Here is a 21666-nt window from a genome sequence, read left to right on the forward strand (position 1 = left end):
ACCAGGACATGGAGATTGGTGAATTATACTGGGAAGGGAAGATGTATGTGGAAGTTGGAGGCCCACGGTTTCCATAGTCTAGTGAATGACTTAAGAGGTATTATGAAGAATGCTAGTCATGGACTCCATTTCTAACGTGTGCCAGACTCTATTAATGACTGCCTGAAATGTTGGAGCATGAGGTTGTTTAATCTTAAATTATATTACCAGGCTGCTCAACTGAAATATTTGAAAGAATGGTTTGGAAATTCTCCAGAAGGAACCATAAGACATTTTCTAAATGAGCAGATGGGGTCATCATTTACTCCTTTGCAAGTCCTACTGGCCAGTATGAAAACAAAGAGAGCTGCCCTGATCATCAGACAGGTAGTAGAGGTCTAGTTCACTGCACATAAACTTGTGGGTGGAACAGGTATCAATGTGGGCAATGTGGGTAAACCTTTATGATTATAGGGATAAATTTGTCGACTGGCAAAAATAGGGAAGGACAAAATCTGGTATAAGTATGGGATCACTTCAATCAGCCAGTTATATATTGACAACCATTTAAAAAAATTTGAGCAACTGAAATCTGAATTTGAGATTCTATAGTAACATAGTTGATGAGGTTGAAAAAAGACACCAGTCCATCAAGTTCAACCTATTTTGGATCTCCTGCGATCCCTCACTTATATTTGAAATTGATCCAGAGTAAGCAACCGCCAATCTGTTTCAATTGTGCAATAACTTATTCTATAGATACTTAAACCTGCATACCTATATACCTGTGCCATGCTTTGGGAGCTTAGTTTACAGCGAGTGTGTTTATTCAGTTCTACTATATGCAAGAGTTCTCTTTATAATATAGGCTTCCACAAATAATTTCAATATTATACTCATATCTCTTGAGACATATAGTACTGGAGGGCATTGCAGGTTTGAGACTTTATTAGTAGCAACAAATTGGTCGAGTCTCTGATAAGGAGTGGTACCTCATCCTGGGTGGTATCAGAGATGCTACATAATGTGTGAAATCTTGTACATCCTCCATAGAGTTTATCTAACTCCCCTTAGACTATTTCAGATGGGAAAGAGGAATATCTCAGATTGTCCAAAAGGTGAGAACCCTACAGACTCATTTTGGAATATGTTTTGGGACTGCCAAGAGTTAATACACTCTGGATATCTGTGGGAGAATGTATTCTTAAAACAGGCGTTGTTGTCCCACAGATGAACCCCTAGGTCTGTTTATTTAGGATTTCACTAGAAGAGAGTCTGGGTAAATATATATTTAATTTGATGACATTGACAAAGATCATCATAGCAAAGACAGGGATGACGGGAGAGTTCCCGTTTCCCCAACAGGGTGGCCCTGGTCAATGACAAAGTGAATCATGAATGGTTCATATGTACCAATAGGAAAGCCTTACATAAATAAAACAAAATCTGGTCACATTGGTTCAATTCGTGATATACTCTCCAGTCTCAGGAAGGTGAGCCAGACTGAGTGGTCTTCGGGGTATCTAGTCGTGTTCAAATCCTGTATAGTTTGCTTCATAATAGCTGCTATGTTGTGTATGCATCTTGGATGATCCATTCTTATTTTTCAAGCTTCTATTAACTGATTCATTCTATTATTCCATTTGTTGCATTTCTGTTCAATATTGTTATGCAAGTATATGCTCCAGCAAACTCCAATATTTCTTTCTCAATTCTTTCTTTGTATCATGATAATAAACTACATTAGACCTATTATTTGACCAAATTTGAATAAATTACAACACAATTATTATGTACAAAGACATTGATATTTCATGTATCTCGTTTATTTTAGACTGACTGAGTCCTAAGCTTTTTAATGTGTTTGTAATATTGTCGCTTTGGAGAATGGTGCACTGAACTTTCGGAAACTCTGGTTAGATAGTTTGCTTTTAGTTATTATTTGTGAATTGATTCTGTTTTGTGTATTTATTTTTTATTGCATGATTGATTGTGTTTACTACCAGTAAAATATTTGCACTAAATATAATGGATTTAAAAAAAAAGCAACAACTGCTCATGTGCTTAAAACTATGGACACATACACTCAAAGGTAGACTGAATCACATTTTACGATTACTTATGTCTGAAGAGGCGGAACAGGAAATGGTCAGGTAAACTACGTTTACCTGAACATTCCCTGTTCCTGACATTTATCATATTTTATATGGTAAATGTGTCGTTTACATTTATTAATAACATTGCCAAGACAATATTCTGTCTTATATTTTTGACACTTCATTACTATAATATAGTGTGTACAAATAGGGTAATGTAACTTGCTACTAACATCTCTACACTACAGTTGACGTAAACCTGGCACATAAGTTAGTGTTGTACAGCTGGATTCATCGCAAGTCCAACTCTATATGTACACCTGTATGTGCAAGTCCACTACTGTATGTTTCTCAGGAAGTAGCCTGGTCTCACTTTATATTATATCTTGTTTAATTAATTCACGTACTCCAGCAACCTAGGCTATAGACACGATCTGTTAATTTGTGATAATATTATGGATGTATTACTTGAAGCCCAATAAAAGTGTCAGCCAATGAAACTGAAGAAAAACAACAATGAAAATCAACTGGGGGTAAAAGTATTAAATGGCGATTCTAGCAAATCACCGATGTTCAACGGCTTTGTTGGCATAATTTAAACCAGCAATGGATTTAAAGGCAAAACTTGCCTTTAAACCTAGCGATTTGCTAGAATCGCTACTTAATATGTTTGTAATTATACCTTTCAATGCCAAAGATACAGATTTGAGACAAATTGCAACACCTTCATCATCATCAACATTTACTTGATTCTTTTCATGTGAGCAAGCTAAAAAGTGCTTAGGAGAACATATGCAAAGCCAGGCACGGTGAACAGAAACATAAAATGTGTTTCTGTAAAATAAAATGTGGCAAAAATGTAAATTCTTATACAATTTCATTTAGAGAATTTGATGGATGTGCACTGATCAGAAGTGGCCCCAAGTTATATAGGCATGAGTCAACTGATCATAAACAGCTTCAACCTTCAAAATCTGTGGGGGACACACATCTCTTGTCCAGAGATGAAGAGGAGGGAAAAGAGGACTAGAGGTAAAGGGAGAAAACAAAGTAAAACAAGAAAATATGCATTTTCAGTTCATCTCCAACACACTTTATATCCCAATATATCGTACGTACCTCCGATGAGGGAAGGAAATCCCCAAAGAGAAAAATATGACACATTGTGACAAAGAAAATGTGCTACCACCATCAAGAAGGTTAAGCCTAAACACACCCCACAACTGGACAAATACAATAGCCTGGAGTTGGTTATCACCATTGTAAGGGACAACAAGCAATGTCCAGCTAAAACTTTGCCAGGCTAGTCTGGTGAGACAACAAGGAGTCCCAAAACATGGAGTCCACCTATCATAATATGAACCAACCCTTTGGATATTACTCTTGCATGGGACCCATGCTTGTTGTCCCCCTGCAAAATGGTAACCAGCTCAAGGCTAGTGGACATATTATGATAAACTTGCTATATTTACTCCAGCCACATCTATGAGCCAAAGAGTATAAGTACCGCATCTATATACAACACTATGGGGCCTATTTATTATACTCAATTTACATGTAAATTCCCCGAAAACAGCTGTTTTTGGGGAATGAACACAAATTTTACTTTTGTCCTTATCTATCAACACTGCATCGCAGCAGTTATCATAGATATCTGTTGCTTTGCATCTGTCTTCGTTTCACTGAGCAGTCCCCGTAAAAGTGTATGGGGACTGCTCAGTAACGCTATTTATCAATAGACAAAAGGAAAAAAACAAAACATGTTGATGTACGCTAGCTAAAGCTGGAGTACATTAACATAATTGAAAGCCTTCACTGCTGTCAGCTCTGCTCCGAAGAGCAGAGCTGGACAGCGCATGTGTGGAGGATCATGTGATCCATCCCAGTCTCACTGACTGCTGTACAGTTCTCTGTGCGCATGCCCGGTAGCTTCAATAGGAGCATGTGCACAGGAATTGAAAGGAGAAAAGAAGAGGCCACCCAGGATTGCATTACGAAGACACTATAGTATGTCATTTCTTTTTCACAGGACTGGCAGTTTATCGTAACTGCTGTTCCTGTGTAGGTTTTTTAATAAATATGAGAAATAGTTCAATCCTTATCACTATGATAAGGATTGAAAACTATTTTTTATTTTTTGTGATTCTTGTTAAACATGCCCCTATATATCTATATGTTGCATTTTCAATTGCAAATATCCTACGAAGACACACATAAAACTGCAATTTTACGGTTATATTTTTACACCGATGTTCAGGCTGCATTTTCATGGCAAACAAGTCCTTTATATGTATCCACTTTTAAAAGGCTGGTGTGGCAAATCCTAGACATACAATGGTCTTAATTTTGAAAACTCCCCAAAATATCCAATATCATACTCTTCTCATGCTGGCTGTGTCGTTGTACAGCCTGTCTATTATTTATAATTTGGAATTCTAGCATAAGAAAACTATGGTGCTACTGCTAATAATAACATTAATGATATTACGTTATAGCTTCAGGAAATTGTTTCAGCAATAAAATATGTGGGTATTTGGAATGGGAATGACTTATTGTTCAGCTTGTCCGGGAAGTGTAAATGACAGTGAAGGCAGAGATTACGATAGTTATTTATAATAAACTTGATAAGTTTAGCAAGATAAACTTGTTAAATTGTCCTAGTTTTCACAATAACCACAGCGAGTCAAATTTTTTCAGTAAGTGGAGATTACTATTCTCTAAAGATTTCCCTGCTCCTGTTACATTTATATGAAAAGAGCACTGTGTAATACGAGCTTCTTTGCAGTGATTAGAAAGTGAGAGAATGTTACACTATAATCCCATGAGTTTGCTCTCCTTGGATTAACATAGCAGGTAGCAGACATGTCTATACTTGCACATATATTCCTCTGAGCAGTGTGGTTAAGCATCTGGTCACTGGGAGAATAAGGATATGTTCTTAAATGCTACTAAGGTAATGTACTTTTTTTTTTTGTGTAAAAATCACTGAGTCTTGGGATGTGCAAATGATACAAGACAGTACACTGACACAAATGCTGTAACATTAACTCACACCGTGCAAACTTTTTATGATTTTTTTTACAATTTAGTAATTGATTTAGTAATTTACCTCATAAACTATAAAAAGATTTTCAAACGTTATTATAATGTTGTCAAATGTTAAAGTCACTCTGCACTGCTCTATGCACACCAAGAAGGGCAAACCATACAGCATATAAACCTATGCACAGAAGACTTCATATCTATTAGTAAGCCTGATGGAGGACACCCTGATAGGGCTGATGACAATAGTGTACACTCATAATAACCAATATAAATACAATTTCAGTAATCTCTGGTTCTGTCAAGTTATTGGAACTTACACATATATATGTACATTTTATTAGTGGCTCTGACACATAACACAGCTTTGGTCTAGTGCAGTGTTTCCCTAACAGTGCAGTGTTTCCCAAACCCAGTCCTCAGGTACCCCCAACAGTGCAGGTTTTCCAGGTGACAAGGGAAATAATTATACCACCTGTGTATCTGTTACAATGTGTCAGTCAGTAATGAGTACACCTGTGCTCCAGCAAAGAGATATGGAAAACCTGCACTGTTAGGAGTACCTGAGGACTGGGTTTGGAAAACAGTGTTCTAGTGGCTCTTAAAAGGGTTCCTACACCTATTTCTTACCATCCCACCTCCCCTTTGAGCTATCAGACATTCCATTGCCTATATTCAGCCAATAGTACAGTTGCTTCTTGTGGGCTCCTACAGGAATGTGTCTATGTAGACCTATCGAAAAGCATTGGTTCAAGTCACTTGCCACATTCCCCTCCTGCTACTATAATGCAGCTTTCCAGCTCACTTGGGCAGTCAGGGCTGTGGCTGGGGGACCTGAGCAGATGCCACATGCACCCTCATTATTATCCATCACTGTAGGGCCCCAAAAGGATGCCTGGCCACATGTATTTTGTACCTATCTGCCCCCCATCCTCCATGTCATTGCTAACTCCAATTTCTGGGACACTGAACATTTTACAGCTGCTTATTCTTATATGTGCAGTTACTGGTTTTCATAGTCATTGTTTTACAATATTATACTATACTTAGACTGTACAATGTTCTACAATGTACTGAAATATGAAATCACAGTAAAGCACATAACTGTAAAACAGGACAGCACGACAGCTGTGCATTCTACACAGTTCCATATTTCACAGTCAGCAGTGGACCACTATTTAATCCAGGCTACTTGTTTACATCTACCTAAAGCTCTACAGTCTACATTTCAACACAAGGAAACTATTTTTTGCAATATTCAAAATCTCCTTTGTAAACCTGCACATATCCTATGCTACTTCCCCACCTCCATACACATACATACACCCATGGAGTATTATTCTACAACCTTCGCTCACAATGACCTCTTTTTAGTAGAGATGTTCACTGACCCCTGTGTTCTGGCGCCGTTGCTCTTTCTCGCCCAGGGCACTAAAATCTCCAGGTACGGCTCTGGTAGAATGTCACTGGCAGCCCTATTATTACAATTTCTGTTTCAGAACTGAACCCTGCCACCTCTCCTGTTTCTGAGTGAGCTATGGTACAGTGAAATGTAACTGCAGATTTAGACCAAGCATGCCAGCCATATTATTTCTATTTCAGCAATGACAATTAACAATGGAGCAATGGAGCTCTTCTCTTTGTGTTTACCTATATAACACAGTACAATGTGATTGCAGATTTAGAAGACCAAGCATGCCAGCCATATTATTTCTATTTCAGCAATGACCATTAGCAATGGAGCAATGGAGCTCTCCTGAATGTCACTGGAGACTTTGAAGAACACTGCTACCCCTCCTCTTTCTTTTCTACTTATGACGCTGCCCAACTGCACTAGAGACTGCCAAGAACTGTGCTACCACTTCTGTGAAATGGTGCTGGATCGCTGTGGAGGGTACTTATAGAGTCCAAAACTCGCCAGATCTGACGACGTAACCATGCCGTTTTGCACCATTTTCAATTCCGACGGTGCGCGAAAGTACCGAGCCGAGCTGGCTCGGTACTCGGATCTGCTAAGTTCAGGTGTGTTCGGTTCTCGGGGAACCAAGCCTGATCATCTCTACTTTTTAGTCCATACAGCCTGTTAACATCCCTTCTAAAGCACTACATGCCATATATCAGCTAAACCTAAAGTGATCCCATATTAGTATCTCATGCTTCAGGTCTCTGCTATTTTCATCATCCCACAAAGCTACTGGTGCATCAGGTACAATGTGAGGACCTGTCCACATAGTATCTGATGCACTACAGACCATACATCCCCAGGGAACCAAATATCACAGCTATACTCACGGTTATATTTTTGTTCCACAAGACCCACACCATACACTGAACAATAATTTATTAGTACAGGGGACCTGCCCACTTCATTTCTTCTATTGTTTAGGGTTACATTTAAAATTCTCCATCTGAAGTATCAGTTTTTGCAATGCAAGTTGTACAGCTAGAAATTAAGCCTCCCAACTATGCCAATAAGTTTCCAAACACACACATAAAACAAATAATTTTCTTTTAACCAGAGAAATAATTTGTTTCCTTCCTTTACAGGAATTGTATTTCCTCTACACATCAACAGCATGTTCTAACCCAATTTTGTAATGAATGCACAGAAACAGCTTTCATTTTAAATTGCTTTCTTTCTTTTTATTTTCTTTTAAAATATGTGTGTGTAGAATCCTTGTTCCATTTATTTCATAGTTTATATACAAAGAATTTGACTATGAGAAAGTTTTTTTGGACTTAATGACCCTTTTTACTTTGCATGTTCAGATGATAGGAGCTTTCCTTTTATTATAAAAGATAAGTTGCTTTTGTTCGTGACTGATATTTTTGGCAAGAGAAAGGAGTATCCACTTGATGAAAAAATCTGAAATATGTGAAGAAAATAAACAGAGAATACAGCTACCAGCTACAACATGTTATGAAAGAGCAGATTAGTACAACATCAAGAGCTTATTCAACATAGAGCAATGTCAGCAAGTCTTTTTAGGAAAGTTTTGATCCATTTCAAAACAGCTAGAAATTCCCTTAATATTTTTTGTTTCAGTCCAAAACATTTCATAAGACTACACAGTGGTTGGAGTGGGGGTGTATACGGTAGTATGTCATATCGACCCTTCTCCTACTGCATTCATTGCAAAACATTCCATTCCCATTACATTTTTCATACCGCCACTTCTAAATTTCCCCTTCGACCACATAAAAGCAAAACAAAAAACAAACAAACAATATTCAATAAGACAGTACTAGTGTATGTACAAGTTGTGTACTTAATTTAGTTATTGCTTAGTGTTATATTTCTGTCTGTTGCCATGGAGTGCTGTATGCAGGAGGTTGTGATGGTGGTGGTGTTGTACTGGAGCTGTGGTCCAAAGGATGTAGATATGGAGATGCAATCGTGGTCTGTAGAAGGTGGATGAGTGGGCTTGTGGAAATGGGTGCTTTCATGTATGAAGAGCTAAGGGGTACAAGAGAAAATATTGTGAGTAGTCAAGTGAGGTTGAAACAGCTAGTGCAACAGGAAAAGGGGAGAACAGGATTGTTTTAAATAAATTAATCATTTTTGGTATGGATCAACATAACTTCTACATCTGTGAAACAAGTTCAAAAGAAATAATGTTTGCAGCACTAAACTACTTAGATCCTGAAGGACATTATAGTAGCACCCATCTGGCTTTTTTACTTTAACAAATACCACTATCTGGATGTGTATAAAGGCTGGTTGGTTTCAAACTAACATAGATTCTCCTGGTAGTCATGGAAAACTGTACTCCTCAAGCAAGCAGAATTAGAACTGTATTGAATCATTATTTAAATTAGATAAAGGGATGTAGGGTACATAGGGGGTGGTGCCTGCTTTGCAGGTGGGCGCAACAGCATTTTTGTTCCAAAAAAGGTACTGGAGTCGTGGTCTCATCCTTATACCTATAATGGGATGCATTTTGCACCTTCCCATTGTACTTCTGTGGGAAAGAACGTTTGCAGATGTGCTATAACCAATGTAATAAAACGCATCAAGACAGTCCCAATGTCCCTCCTCTTTATTTCTCCGATTAATGTAAGACATAAGCTAAGCTGGAGTAGACTTCCAGATCCGCCAAGCATGTGGAGAGTCACCGATATTCTCACTCCGTTGAGGCCACAGTGAGTTGCGATATATATAGCTGATTTCAGCACATAGTAGATGGGATAACAGTACTTACCTTCTCCCTGTTGTCTATCCTTGTCATATGGATACATTTATTTCTTCACCGATGCCTGCAAAGCAACAAAGATCAAAATCAGATAAGAACGGTGACGATTCCAACATGGCCATTGCAGGGACTTTACTGGCAGGAGATACTGAATAGTCTACAATCAGCCCAGTCCAGTATACTGACAATGTACACTACACTTCTTTTCCTGTTTTCTATGGAAAGGTAGTTAGAGCCATTCAAGAGACTATGGGTTCCCTCATGCAGGTTCAGGCAAATAAGCTTACAGGTGCTGTTCAAGAAATCAAAGAACAAATGCTTCATGTCACAAAGAGGATAATCTCAGATGAGTACAGACTTGGGGAAGCATTTCAGGAAATAATGTACATTAAAAAGTACACTTCCACAAGTCATGAAACCCAGAAACAAATGCTGAACAAGGTGGATGACAGACAAAACAATCTGCATATAGTGAGGCTTACTTTAACTCACTTTCTTACAGACACATTGCCAACCATGCTCAATGTTACTGATGAATGTAAGGACCTATTAATAGAGTGCACACCGCCTGGGTCTGCTGAGAGACCACGCAGAAACTAGACTTAGACTGGTGATATTCAAATGTCTAAACTTCATACATAAATCTGCAACTTTGTCTGCTTCAATTTAATCTGTGAAGGAAATAAACTCTGCATCTTTCAAGATTGCTCAGCTTAGGTGACCATAGCAAGAATATAGTTCTCACAGACCTGCTAGTGAAGGATGGTCGAAAGTTTGCTCTGCTGTACCAGGGTCATCTTTGGGTGTTTGATTGAAAGGATTACAAGGATCTCACTTCAGATGAAGATGCTAAAACATTTTTGAACGAAGAGCATTAAGAGGTGGATCTGCTGAATTCTAATGACTGTGGACCGTAATTTATTCCCTGCACATAATTAGGTGCCCTTGATACTGGGAATCAGGCTTAAATGTTTTGATCAAAATATGAACTAATACCTCATGTTTTTCATTTTGCTAGATACACACAGATATGCAGTGTTAAGGATAAGCGCTGACAACTGTCTTTTTGTTTTGTACACACATATGGGCATTTGTATTGCCACGCAGCTGGTACCATATACAATATGGGATATACAGAGCACGGGCCTATTGCCTTGCAGCTGGGACCATATATAATATGAATATACCGAGCACAGGCTTATTATTTCTCTTGTTTTATTCCCAATCTTACTTGACCAGTGACTGAGAGACACTTTGTAGTTCTGGTTTTAAACCTTGAACCAAGAAACCATTGTATGAACGCTGCAATTTCTATTTTGAATACCACTACTAATGATTGATTGTACCTTCAAAGTCTTATCAGTATGATGCAAAATCTCAATATTTTATTTATCTGTAATCCGGAATTTGACTGAATATTATAAATAGTTTAAGGTTCTTGGATTCTATATTCTCTTATTTAAGATACTAGTTATCTCCAGAAGGTACATATGGAATAATACATTACATGGTCAAACCGGGCTCTTTTAATACAGTTTTGGACACATAGCCTGGCAGGAGGTAATCCAGCCTCCTACCCCTTTAACCACTCCAGGCTGATTGAGGCAGCCTTCATGTGAATCTGCCTGGAGGGGTTAACATTTTACATTGCTGCTAGCTGCAGGGGGTAGTGTACATTTCCCCTGTCCACAAGCTGCCAGAGATAGAAACAGGGGGGATGTCAGCCTACTCTCCTCCATGGTGCCAGAATGTCTGAGATGGGAGATTTATCTTTTAAATCTCCAACCTAAAATACTTCCAGAGACTCTGCCACGGGGTCTGGCTCTCCCCCCTTGTCCAACATAGTAGCGGAGAGAGAGGGACCAGATCCCGGGGCAGCAGTCCCTGGCCTGCCGCTCCTGGAGCTCTCTGAGCTTTTTACCTGTTCAGCTTAGATACCCAGCTATACTACATGAATACTTTGAAATTCTGTTTGTGGAATGTTGGGGAGATAGATTCTCCCATCAAGAAAAAAAAAATCCTGACATAAATGGGTGCGGACATTACGTTGAAAGAGTGAATTATTTTGCTACAAAAATGCATCATGTGTACATATGGAGAGCCAGATACACTTTAGAAAGGGAATACACTTGTTTATCAGCCACATACGGATCTTTATTACTATTGACTACTTACTTGTTACAGATAATCTATTGCTGAAAACAACAGAGGCTGGTATTGAGCCAATAGGGATCTCAGACCACGTAGTAGGATTAAAATGGATAGTCCAAGCAGTAGGGACTCACATAAACAATGGAGATTCCCAATTAAAATTCCCAATTTTAGAAATATTCTAGATGCTGCATGGTAATCCTACACCATGGATAATAAAAAACACTTAAGTGACCCACTGTTGTTCTGGTAAGCCGCAAAAGCTGTGATGCGAGGGAACATTATTTCAAATGTTAGTCAACACAATATGTTAATCTATGGGATCTTGCTTATAAAGGGTACCATAGAAGTTTGTTACAGTAAATACTCTATCAAACTTCTATAGTACCCTTTATAACCAAGATCCCATAGATAAACAGAAAAACAAATTATTCTGGAAACACACTAAACTTTCACAAATAAATAGGCAATGAGCAGACTCATTTGTTATTCCTATCACTGCTGAATAAATACGTAAGGTCATCAAATCAATTAAACCTATGAAGACCCCAGGACCTGATGGACTTTGTGGGGACTTCTACAAAATTTTATCTAGTAGGATTTGTGACACTTTACAAGAAGTCTTTATGTTAGGACTATGGGTGTCCGATAAGCTTTTAGAACCAGACTAGTAGAGGTTTAGCAGCCGCCTTTCCCGTAAAACTAGATATGTATGGAGGTACTCGGATGCCCCCAGGATTTAACTCTATAGTAGTAGAAGCTATCATTAGAAGATATCATTAATGCTTTTATTATTAACTGGTGCCATTAATTCTATATATTTTTTAAGTGCTTCCTTTTGCAAATTTATCCACATATTCACTGGACGTATCCTGCAGTGTCTTGTGTAGTACAGCACAGCAGACCTATACTTAAATTCATCAGCGCATGAATCTTAGATCCATTCCTTGCTGAATTTGAAGTGTGCAGAGCCGATTTACGTGTGTTTTAAAACAAACACATGTTGTGCTCAGTAAGCGTGCCTTGATGAATCAGGCCCTTAAGAGTTTGAACTTTTCGTTCCTTATTCACTGGCAGCAATGTTACATATACCTAAAACCTACTACCTAAATACATATTATGTAACTCTATGTTCATTGAAACTCTTGGATTCTTGTGAATAAGAAATATTGAAAAATCAAAAAGATTTAACCCCAAATATATCGTGATTTGGGGTTAATGTTGTATTTCACTCTAGTTAGGAAAATGTAAATGTCCTGTTGTGGAGGGCATCAAGGTGATCAAATATATTTTTGATCCAGGGGGAAGGATGCTATCAATCCAACAACTAAAAATATTTGGGATACCAAACACACATTTCTTTATGTATTTACAGGTTAGGCACTATGTGCAATCTTTACCTTCTCCCAGGGATGAGGGAGAAGGTAGATGGATTAGAAAATCGACTTGATTTTCTGCATCATAATATATTGGATGGGATATCTCTACTCAGATCTATTAAGCCAAACATAAGCAAAATTTGAAAATAATCTTATGAAATTTGGCATAAAGATTTACCAGGTATTGAGGATCCAAAGCAACTACTTAAATATTATGCAAGTACGATGAAGTCTCTAGGTTCCGCTATGTTATAAGAAGTTAATTTTAGGACTATCAATAGAACCTACATATCGCAGTGCCAAAGAAAGCACATGGTCTCTGATAAGTCTGGTCATTGTCTTAAGTATAAAGTCTCAAACACCAATTTTTTTCACAATATGTGGGAATGTGGTAAAATCCGAAAATTCTGGGACAAGGTCATGAGGTTCATCAATGTTACATTTACTTTGAATCTAAGTAAATACCCTACTCCCATGTTGTATTCCAAGTTTGACAATTGGAATTTAGATTCACAAAACAAATGTTTCATCCCAATATTGACAATCATACTTAATATAGCTAAAAAAGAGATTCTACAAAATTGGACTTCACGTATCCCTCCTTCTCTGGGAACCATCAATATCATACGAAAGAACACCACCAAACACCCGTGTTTTCCACTCCTGCTTCACACCCCAATGGGTATATGCTTACAAGGTTCAAGTAGGTACACGATCCAAACAAATCCTGTGTGGAATTCCTCCCTCTGAACATTCACATACACCTTGTCTCTCAATAGAGAGAAGTTAAGCTTCCAGCATTAGACATATTCTCTATCCACTCCATGGGGATCATGTTCATTTTGCCATAAACAAGAAAAAAAACAATCTAGTGTTTCACCTTTTATTAAAACAAGGTATATAATAGAATAAAAATCTGACCCGTACCAGAAAGCAAAAGATACAAGCATGTAACAGATAAGTGTACCAGCTCCGCTCACCACAGACTCATCTCATATCGCTGCTGTCGGGTCAGAAAGTAAAACCAATGCGTTTCAACTTAGTTCCAAGTCTTTGTCAAGGTTATGTAATCAGGTCCCTTCGTTCACTGTATATAGGCGCCCGATAATTAGTTCCCCTCTGTTCATATCCAAAACAAGGCTTGGTTCCTCCGTCTCTGCGGAAGTGTTAATTCCTCCAGAACGAGGTCTGGCTCCTTAAAGTAATACCGCACTAGTGCTTCCGTGGCTTTAACTAGCTAATACAGACATAACAGCTCTCTATACCTCAATTGTATGATTATTCCATTCATAGGTACATCTTAATTTGACTAAAAAGAAGTTCCTCGGCATAAAGAGAAAAAAATAATTTATCAGTACACAGTTTATCCTAAATGGCATCAATCACCAAATGAATGGTAATCCTGTAAGTCACAATACATTATATAATTTAATTGGATATTAAAACTAAAAGATAGAATCTTTAATGTATGACTTTCTTATATATAGGCAAATCAACATATCAACCCACATATCTTAAAGGAACCATTTAAGTTCGAAATCTGCATTTAGCCCATTGGGTATGAGTGTATCTATGTTATAGATCCATTTCATCTCCAATTTCGATAACATGGTCAGTACATCCCTATTTTTCCAGTTCTCTTCCACCCTTTGGAGACCCAAAATCATTTAATATGTTCTCCTGAACATGAATGTACAGTTTTAAAGTGATTTGAAAGCGCATAGGTATCTAACCCTTTTCTGATGTTATATAGATGTTCTCTCGCCCTCACTTTTAGCGGCCGTGTTGTTCTTCCTATATAAACCTTCTCGCAAGTACATTGTATCACGTAAATAACGTTCTTTGTATGACAGGTTATGAATTGTTCTATTTTGCAATCCTTTCCATTAAGTACAAGATTGGTATATTTACTCTGATCAGTTTTACATATTTTACAGGCTGCACATAAGCCGCATCTATGAAAGCCCTTTGTTCTGATCGAGGTTCTTACACCTTCAGGAAGATGACTCCTTACCAGCTTATCTTTCAAGTTTGGGGCTTTCCTATAGATGAAATTAGGTTTATCTGGCAGTATATAACCTATAATACTATCTTTTTTAAGGATTCCCCAATGTCGTGCAAACACTTTTTCAACCTGTAAATTATTACTGCTATAATTTGAAAAGAATGCCCATTCATATTTAGTGTTGTTCTTAAATTGAACCATTCTCTTTTGGCTGAGTAGATCCTCCCTCTTTATTTCTCCAAGTTTCTCTTCTGCACTATTTAACAAATCAATATGATAACCTTTACTGTAGAAGCTCTGTTTCATTTCTTTCACCTGTATATTCAAAACACTTTCCTCTGTGCAATTACGTTTCACCCTCTTCATTTGCCCTAACGGCACATTTTTCAACCAGTTCTTGTGGTGATTACTATTATAGTCAATATAACTCACAGTATCCATGGGCTTATGGAATGTTTTTGTTTGAAGGCCCTGGTCATCTACATAGGCAGTGATGTCCAAAAAGTTTACACTAGATCTACTCCATGTAAAAGTTAACTCAATCCCATATATATTGGAATTAAGATGATGGAAAAAGGATTCTAGATCCTGTTCATATACATTCCAGATGAAAAAAATGTCATCTATGTAGCGAAACCATGACACCAAGTTCACCCCAAAGCCATGACCCCGCCAAACACTCTCCATCTCCCATTGAGTCATGAAAATGTTGGCATAGCTCGGGGCGAACTTGGTGCACATGGCTGTCACCACACACTGTAACTAATAATTCCCTTGGAATCTGAAATAATTGTGGGTTAAAACAAATATGATGCCATCTATAATAAAAGATTGGAGTTTATGGAGTCGGTATATGAAGTACTAATGAAGCTATTTCTAACTGCTTCAACACCAAAATTATGTGCAATTATGGTGTAAAGAGATTTCACATCCGCCGTAACAAGGATCAGATTGGTATTTCATTTCTAAGGTATGGCAATTCCTCTATGTGTTCCAATGATCTTATCTCTCTTGCACTTTCTCTCTCTTTCATGCTGTTTCCGTCGGTCATCTCTGGTTGGAAGTGGGGGTTGCTTATAAGTTTTCTTCACCATAGATTTATTGTTCTTGAAGTCCTCATGATTTTCTTTAGCCTCTCCCCAAGGTTAAAGTTTACCTGTGTGTGGCAGATATCCAAGTGGCCGCATCAAGCTCGCCTGAAGATCAAACTTTGACTTTTTGTTGGTGTTTGGCCATCCCACTGTTTGAGCAGTAAATTTGAAAGGAGTTGTAACTGGATGATTATTTGCTTCTGCATTAGTCTCTCTGATGCTTTTCATGCTTATTGGTAAGCATCCTTCCACATTCTTTCAAGGTGAAAATGGCAGAAAGGGTGAGTATTTTCTGGCAGGTGTCTTTGTTAAAGAGCGCTTATGTTCATTATCTTTTGTTGCTTCAGAAAACCTGACATTCATTTTGGACGAAGAACAAGCTGTTGGCTTAAAGCCAGAATTATCAACCAGGATACTCCTACTGGTAGCACTAGAATGCCTTTGACTTCCTGGTGTTTTTGCTGGAGGGAGATCACTTTTCTGCGGTGCAGGACTTAGTGGGGAGAATCTACTGTGCAACGATTTCTTCACTTCTTGAATTGTACTGATCACTGCATCTATATGTTTTGGTTTTCTCTCCATGTTCATATCTATTGATTCCATCTTCTTGAAGTGTGCCTCATGCAGCTTTTTAAAATTTGGTGTTGATGCTTTTGATCCAGACTTGCACAACTGACTGGTGTACTTTGGAATTTTCCCACCTGGTGGCGCAACGATAGGGATTTGGATCTTTGTAGTTATTTCTGTAGTTGCTGATGTCTTATCAGGAATTTCAATTTCTGTCCTTTGTCGTTTCCTTTGCCTGCTTGCAGATCTGGCCTAAGCACTTTCTTGTGCATCTTTGTCATTACATTTTTCTTGAACATGCTCCTTTTTAGAATTTCATTATTGGTCTCTACATTGTTGGAAGTTGACTTCTCTTTAGTACTGGACTCTTTTTGTATATTTATACCCCCGCCACGTCGGTGAGTAACGGAACATAAAGAGATTTCTTTCTTCTCCTGTCTGCTCTGTAATTCATCTTTATCAATGGGGATACAGTTGCCATCTGAGTCATCGTTCGACTGCTCTGTCTTGGCAGTTGGATAAAAATGTTTTTTCAAAGCCTTAAGTAGTTGATCAGCCTTAAGATTAGCCTTATATCCAGTTTTTTTGCCAACTTCCGGTGCTCCGAATACTTTAGAGCTTGCAGCTCTTGCAGAGACGGCACCTCCATGTTATATACTTTTCGTCCGTCAGAGGACCGAGTGTCAACAATAAACTCTCTCTGTCTCTCTCCTCCACCTCCCTCTCTCACTCTCTCCCTCCTCCCCCCCATTACATTGGTTCCTTCAAGGCTCCTTGGGAAAAAAAAAAAATCACCTCTCTGCGGCTTTGGCACCTGCTCCGCCCGCACTGGATGTCTCGCCCAGGGCACTAAAATGTCTAGTTACGGCACTGTATAAACCTACAAAGTTACTTGCAGGGGTGGCTCCATGGACCATAACGTGGGTGTGCACCTTAAAGTCTGGACAAGCATGAGTACAAGCTGATGGACAAGTATGCACATTTTTGCACATAAAGCGTTCTGTGTCTGCACTTTTTTAGTTTGTAAGTGACCCTTTGTGTGGTAATTTAATGCTTTGCCTTCACACAATGTCTAAATTTGTGTTGACACAATGTGCTGGCACATTGACGCCAGCACAACGGGGATGAGCCCGGGTATATCACGTTTAGGTGGTGAAGAGCCAAGTACCAGCGGTTAAAGGTTTTACAACAGTTTTTGCTTATTTTAACACAAACAGAAGTTTTAGAAAGGTTCAGGCGAATCTTATCCCATTCCTGGGGGGGGGGAGCAACTCCCCCATGTCCTCCTCCCATTTGAGTTTATGGGGCTCCTTAGGGGGGCTTTTTTTTTTTTTCCAATGAGGCGATAGAATGTAGAGATAAGGCCCTTGGAAGAGGAGCGGAGATGACAGAAGGTGACCAGATGGGAGGCTAAATGTATATCAACGACTGTACGTCGAATAGTGTCATGTAAATGTCGGAGTTGGAAGTATTAAAAGAAGCAATTTGATGGGATGCGAAAGTGCATTTGGATATCCTCAAAAGAAGGAAAGAATTGAAGCACAACTACATCGGAGAGAAAAATAATGCCATGGCGTGTCCAGTGTGAGAATTGGGCTGGGCAAAGTCCAGGAGTAAAAGAGGGGTTATTCCATAGAAGCATCATACGCCATGAGTTGGGGGCTAGATTGTACGTGGAGACCATGTGGGTCCAGCCAGCGAGCGAGAATGCTAGAGGGGAGGGGACACGGGAGAGGGAGGGGCGGTTCTGTGGTTTCAGCCATAGAAGTGAGGAAGGAGAGATAGTATCGATGAGAGCGGATTCAATATCGACAACAAAGCTTTCTTAATTGCAACATAATCACCGTCCAGTTCCTGGGGAAGGTCTGCAAACGCTTCCAAAGTTTTCCCTCTCTGTCCAGGGATTAAATAGCTGGCCCATTCACTGGGGTCCAGCTCAAATTGTAGGCAAGTCCTTTAAAATCCCCTCAGGAACGTAGCAAGGTCGCCGTCTTTTTCCAACACGGAAAAATTGGTTGTGCCTGGGTTTCTTTCTACCCAGACCTCGGTTCGCCGACTGGCTGTTGAGCCTGGCTAGTTCCAGCTGGTGTTCATGTTCGACTTGACGCTCTGAAGCGGCAGCCTTCCTGTCTGCATGGCGTTCTGCAACCTCTTGGAGTTGCTGGATCAGCCGCAGTGAAGTTGCAGGATAAGCATCCTTCAGCTGTTTGAGAGCAGTATGAAGGTAACTGTCCAGGGTAGACTCCCCACTTGGTTCAACAGAGGTATTTGTGGTAATTTCCAGTGCTGACTGCTCTCCTGAATCAGAGAGGTTTTCTCCACTGCCTCCTCTAACACTTAGCTTCTGATCAGCCTCCATAAGCGCTTGAATTAGTTGCTCTTGGTTCCTGCTGGGGACCACAACAAGTCCTTTTTCAACACACAAAGCCAAAAGCTCGTCCTTTTTCATCTGTTTATAGTCAGGGGCCATCCTGAACCTCACAATTCCACCAAATAAAAAATAGAAAAGGAAAACAAGAGAGGGGGGAAAAGAAACTATTTGTGCAGTATGTCTTTTAAAATTTTGTAAGGCTTGAGCATAATCTCCGGTCAATTAGGATACTGACTCTCTCTAGAATCCCACACCACTAATTCACTTAAGTTCTTATGATAAAGAGAAAAATATTATCAATTGAACCAAGCTGCCAACCAGTTTGTCACGAACGCCCAGCCTGTCCCAGATACAGCAATCTGAACAGCTGGCCATTACTGGCGTCACTTAGCAATGAATACACCTTTTCTGCCACCACAATGGATTTATTATGGTGTCCTTAAGGTCACCAGAACCACTTATTAATGTTTCACACTTAAATCATATACACATGTAGCATGCGCCTTCCTGGGCTTCGTAAGTTCACAAAGAATGACGTAGACCACACTAGATTAAATTTATTTAATCTTAAAAATGTTTCCAAGGTTTAGCTACAAAAATTAATAACAAGACATGCAATATGTTGCACAAATAAGTTTCAGAAAATAAAATAGGAAATAAAATCAGTTACTAGTTAAGACCTGGTGTCTGAGGGCACACAATTGAGAAATATGGGACATTTCAGTCTTGATAGACCCCCTCATGAAAATACACGCGTTATTGTCTAAGGCAGAAGAATATAAACCTTCTCCGCATAGCTCATTCCCAACATTTGGAGTTTATCTGTCAATACGGACAGATTGATCTCCCAGATGTCACAGGGCTTTTGAAGTGAGCTAGGGATGTCCTACATAAACGTCACACCCAGATATTTACCAAACTTGACCTTTGTGGAGCTTAAAATCTGATTCGAGTATGGGAAGGAGACTAATGGAAAACTGCTTTTAACACTAGAGATGGGCATTTTGAATATCTTGTGATGCCTTTCGGCCTCTGTAACGCCCCAGCAATTTTTGCAATTATTTGTCAATAAGATTTTCCAAGATCTTCTATATACCTCAGTAGTTGTTAATCTTGACGATATTTTATTATTTTGTTAAGATCTCTCCACTCATCACTCACATGTCAAAGAAGTTCTGTCCAGATTACAGAAACACCGTCTCTATTGTAAACTAGAAAAATTTATTTTTGAATACTCAAATTCCATTCATTGGTTTCATCATATCTGGCGAAAGGCTACAGATGGAGCCTGCTAAGGTCTCCACTATTCTGGATTGGCCTGAGCCCCAGGGCCTTAAGGCCATCCAAAGATTTGTTGGCTTTGCCAACTACTACCGACAATTTATTCAGAGCTTCTCGACTATCATTGCTCCCATCACAGCTTTGACCTGGAAGTCTGCCAACCCTAGAGTTTGGTCCTCCGATGCTGTGTGTCACGGGCACTAGGAGTCTTTACCCAGGTATCACCAGATGATAGACTTACCAGAGCAGTATAGGTGGTAATATGGTACTCTGGTAGCGGGGTGATCACGGAACAGGAGACAGCAGATGATAAGAGAATGCTCGAGGAAAGTCTATGACTAGCAGCACTGGTAATAGATAGATAACTGTACACGAGGAACTGGATGGACAAGGAAACGTGAGGGTAGTCAGTGGTCTGCGTATAGCAAGTTGTACCACTGCTATAGTGAGGAGGAATGTCCAGGAGTAACGAGGAGGTGATGAGAGTCAGCGGTCTGCGTATAGCAAGTTGTACCGCTGTCTGGGTGAAGGGATGGAATCCAGGTGAAGGTATCCGGGGAGTCAGTGGTCTGCGTTAGCAAGTTGTACCACTGCTATGTGAAAGGATACTGGAAATTGGTGACTCAGAAAACAGGGAACAGTGGTCTGCCTCTAGCAAGTTGTACCACTGAAATATATAAGTGAGGAGGAGCACGGGGAGATAAATGCAATGCAGAGTATACACGGGCACACTGAACTTGATCCCACGATGATATGCACACAATAATAATAACTGAGCAGCACTGCACAAATATACAAAGTCACGAGAACTATCCAGGCTAAACGGTAACACAGTCAAATGATAGCAATAGTCTCAGTGGATAGGAAACTCCGGAGGAGAACAACTCAGTCCAGCTAGATATGCAATACACCAGCACAGTCAATGAGAAGTATGCATACCGTGGTTCAGGAGAGCAGGCTGTCAGAGAGAGGGGCAGGGATACCTGAATGGCTGGAGGCCGGCAGGATGCGAAGTCCCAGGAGGGTGGAAGCGGTAACAAAGTAGGTGCAGCGCACGCTAGGTAGACCAGCAAGGATGTACACAATACTCAGGAAGCAGTAGTATATAGAACTGGACACCTGGAGAACACGGGAGGGTTGAGGCGGTCTAGCTGAGATGAAAGCAGCGGAGCGTTGATCCGATGCAGACAGGCGAGTTGACACAAGCAGGAACGCTGTAGAAGCCCGGAGACAGCGGATCGGCTGGCTGCAGACACGATGAGTACTGGAGGGTTGCGATGAGCAGGACACTGCAGATACACGGAGGCAGCAGATAGGAATCAGCTGGTGCAGTCACGATGAAACACGGGAGAGTTGAAGTGGTTTGGAGACTGTAGAAGCACGGAGGCAGCGGATAGGAATCAGCTGGTGCAGTCACGATGAAACACGGGAGAGTTGAAGTGGTTTGGAGACTGTAGAAACACGGAGGCAGCGGATAGGAATCAGCTGGTGCAGTCACGATGAAACACAGG

General features: G+C 39.7%; 1 protein-coding gene and 1 pseudogene across 2 annotated transcripts in view; both read right to left on the reverse strand.

Annotated features, from left to right (window-relative positions):
- Window positions 1-21666, reverse strand: part of PIP5K1B (phosphatidylinositol-4-phosphate 5-kinase type 1 beta) — a 252655-nt gene that overhangs the window by 57068 nt on the left and 173921 nt on the right. The window lies entirely within an intron of this gene.
- Window positions 15811-17162, reverse strand: LOC142107025 (nucleolar and spindle-associated protein 1-B-like; annotated as a pseudogene).

Source organism: Mixophyes fleayi, chromosome 1 (assembly GCF_038048845.1).
Source record: "Mixophyes fleayi isolate aMixFle1 chromosome 1, aMixFle1.hap1, whole genome shotgun sequence".
In the NCBI taxonomy this organism is placed as follows: domain Eukaryota; kingdom Metazoa; phylum Chordata; class Amphibia; order Anura; family Limnodynastidae; genus Mixophyes; species Mixophyes fleayi.